This window comes from Vigna umbellata, chromosome 9, assembly GCF_029865625.1.
Source record: "Vigna umbellata cultivar VRB3 chromosome 9, Vumbellata_1.0, whole genome shotgun sequence".
NCBI classification, from domain to species: domain Eukaryota; kingdom Viridiplantae; phylum Streptophyta; class Magnoliopsida; order Fabales; family Fabaceae; genus Vigna; species Vigna umbellata.
The window spans coordinates 1,201,355-1,205,076 of NC_142173.1; positions in this window are offsets into that span (position 1 = coordinate 1,201,355).

Below are 3,722 nucleotides of genomic sequence, written 5' to 3' on the forward strand. Positions count from 1 at the left end.
GACGACGTTGAGGTAGTGGACGAAACTGACGAAGTTGAGGAAGTGAAGGAAGTGGAGGCAGTGGACGAAGTGGACGAAGTTGACAAAGTTGAGAAACTAGAGGAAGTGGACGAAGTGGATGTAGTTGATGAAGTGGAGGAAGTGGAGAAAGTTGATGAAGTGGAGGAAGTGGACGAAGTTGAGGAATTGGAGAAAGTGGACGAAGTGGACAAAGTGGAGGAAGTGGACGAAGTTGACGAAGTTGAGGAAGTGAAGGAAGTAGAGGCAGTGGAGGAAGTGGACGAACAGGAGGAAGTTGACGAAGTTGACGAAGTGGACGAAGTTGACGAAGTGGACAAAGTTTAGGAAGTGGACGAAGTAAACGACGTCAACGAAGTGGACAAAGTGGACGAAGTTGGACGAAGTTGACGAAGTGGACGAAGTGGACAAAGTGGACGAAGCAGACAAAGTGAACGAAGTCGACGAAGCGGACGAAGTGGACGGTGTGGACGATGTGGACGAAGTGGACGAAGTGAATGAAGTGGACGAAGTCGAAGAAGTGGAAGAAGTGGATGAAGCAGAATAAGCAGAAGAAGATGAACAAGAAGAAGAACAAGAAGAAGAAGTGGAAGAAGAATAAGAAGAAGAAGTGGAAGAAGAACAAGAAGAAGTGGAAGAAGTGGGAGAAGTGGACGAAGTCGACGAAGCTGACGAAGTGGACGAAATGGACGAAGTAGACGAAGTGGGCGAAAAGGACAACGTTGACGAACTGGAAGAAGAAGAAGAAGAATAAGAAGAACAAGAACAAGAATAAGAAGAACAAGCAGAAGTAGTGGAAGAACAACAAGAAGAACAAGTGGAAGAAGTGGACGATGTTGACGAAGTGGAGGAAGTTGACGAAGTGGAGGAAGTGGAGGAAGTGGAGGAAGTTGACGAAGTTGAGGAATTAGAGGAGGTGGACGATGTGGAGGAAGTGGACGATGGTAATGAAGTTGAGGAAGTGAAGGAAGTAGAGGCAGTGGAGGAAGTGGACGAAGTAGAGGAAGTGGGTGAAGTTGACTAAGTGGAGGAAGTCAACGAAGCTGAGGAATTGGAGGGAGTGGACGACGTGGAGGAAGTGAACGTAGTTGACGAAGTTGAGGAAGTGAAGGAAGTAGAGGCAGTGGAGGAAGTGAACGAAGTTGACGAAGTTGAGGAACTAGAGGAAGTGGATGAAGTGGAAGAAGTTGATGAATTGGAAAAAGTAGACGAAGTGGACGAAGTGGAAGAAGTGGACGAACTTGACGAAGTTGAGGAAGTGAAGGAAGTAGAGGCAGTGGAGGAAGTGGACGAAGAGGAGGAAGATGACGAAGTTGATGAAGTGGACGAAGTTGATGAAGTTGAGGAACTAGAGGAAGCGGACGAAGTGGATGAAGTTGACGAAGTATACGAAGTGGAGGAACTGGAGGAAGTGGACGAAGTTGAGGAAGTGAAGGAAGAAGAGGCAGTGGAGGAAGTGGATGAAGTGGACGAAGTACAGGAAGTGGAGGAAGTGAACGAAGTCAGAGAAGTGAACAAAGTGGACGAAGTTGACGAAGTTAACAACGTGGACAAAGTGGATGAAGTGAACGAAGTAGACGAAGTGCACGAAGTTGACGAAGTGGACGAAGTTGACAAAGTGGACGAAGTGGACGGTGTGGACGATGTGGAAGAAGTGGATGAAGTGGACAAAGTGGACGAACTGGATGAAGTGGACGAAGTGGAAGAAGTGGAAGAAGCAGAATAAGAAGAACAAGATGAACAAGAAGAAGAACAAGAAGAAGAAGTGGAAGAAGAATAAGAAGAAGAAGTGGAAGAGGAACAAGAAGAAGTGGAAGAAGTGGAAGAAGCACAATAAGCAGCACAAGATGAACAAGAAGAAGAAGAACAAGAAGAAGAAGTGGAAGAAGAATAAGAAGAAGAAGTGGAAGAAGAACAATAAGAAGTGGGAGAATTGGACGAAGTCGACGAAGCTGACGAAGTGGACGAAATGGACGAAGTGGACGAAAAGGACAAAGTTGACGAACTGAAAGAAGAAGAAGAACAAGAAGAACATGAAAAAGAACAAGAAGAACAAGAAGAACAAGAAGAAGTAGTGGAAGAACAAGAAGTAGAAGTGGAAGAAGTTGACGAAGTGGACGAAGTGGATGAACTAGATGAACTGGAAGAACTGGAAGAAGTGGAAGAAGTGGACAAAGTTGACGAAGTGGATGATGTTGAGGAAGTGGAGGAAGTGGACGAAGTGAAGGAAGTGGACGAAGTGGACGAAGTGGAGGAAGTTGACGAAGTTGAGGAATTGGAGGAAGTGGACGATGTTGACGAAGTTGAGGAAGTGAAGGAAGAAGAGGTAGTGGAGGAAGTGGACGAAGTTGACGAAGTGGACGAAGTATAGGAAGTGGAGGAAGTGAACGAAGTCAGCGAAGTGAACAAAGTGGACGAAGTTGACGAAGTTAACAACGTGGACAAAGTGGATGAAGTGAACGAAGTAGACGAAGTGGACGAAGTGGACGAAGTTGACAAAGTGGACGAAGTGGACGGTGTGGACGATGTACATGAAGTGGATGAAGTGGACAAAGTGGACGAAGTGGATGAAGTGGACGAAGTGGAAGAAGTGGAAGAAGTGGAAGAAGCAGAAGAAGCAGAATAAGATGAACAAGAAGAAGAACAAGAAGAAGAAGTGGAAGAAGAATAAGAAGAAGAAGTGGAAGAAGAACAAGAAGAAGTGGAAGAAGTGGAAGAAGCACAATAAGCAGCACAAGATGAATAAGAAGAGGAACAAGAAGAAGAAGTGGAAGAAGAATAAGAAGAAGAAGTGGAAGAAGAACAATAAGAAGTGGAAGAAGTGGAAGAAGTGAAAGAAGAAGAAGAAGTGGACGAAAAGGACAATGTTGACGAATTGGAAGAAGAAGAAGAACAAGAAGAACATGAAAAAGAACAAGAAGAACAAGAAGAACAAGAAGAAGTAGTGGAAGAACAAGAAGTAGAACTGGAATATGTTGACGAAGTGGACGAAGTGGATGAACTAGACGAACTGGAAGAATTGGAAGAAGTGGAAGAAGTGGACAAAGTTGACGAAGTGGACGATGTTGAGGAAGTGGAGGAAGTGGAGGAAGTGGAGGAAGTGGAGGAAGTGGAGGAAGTGGAGGAAGTTGACGAAGTTGAGGAATTGGAGGAAGTGGACGATGTTGACGAAGTTGAGGAAGTGAAGGAAGTAGAGGCAGTGGACGAAGTGGAGGTAGTGGAGGAAGTGGACGAAGAGGACGAAGTCGACGATGTGGACGAAGTGCACGAAGTGGACGACGTGGACGAAGTGGACGAAGTGGACGAAGTGGAAGAAGTGGAAGAAGCACAATAAGCAGAACAAGATGAACAAGAAGAAGAACAAGAAGAAGAAGTGGAAGAAGAATAAGAAGAAGAAGTGGAAGTGCGAGAAGTGGACGGTGTAGACGAAGTGAACGAAGTTGACAAAGTGGAAGAAGTGGACGAACTGGAAGAAGTGAAAGAAGTGGAAGAAGTAGAAGAAGTTGACGAAGTGGATGAAGTTGACGAAGTGGACAAAGTGGACAAAGTGGACGAAGTGAACGAAGTAGACGAAGTGGACGAAGTTGACAAAGTGGACGAAGTGGACGGTGTGGATGATGTGGACGAAGTGCACGAAGTGGACAAAGTAGATGAAGTGGACGAAGTGGATGAAGTGGACGAAGTGGACGAACTGGACAAAGTGG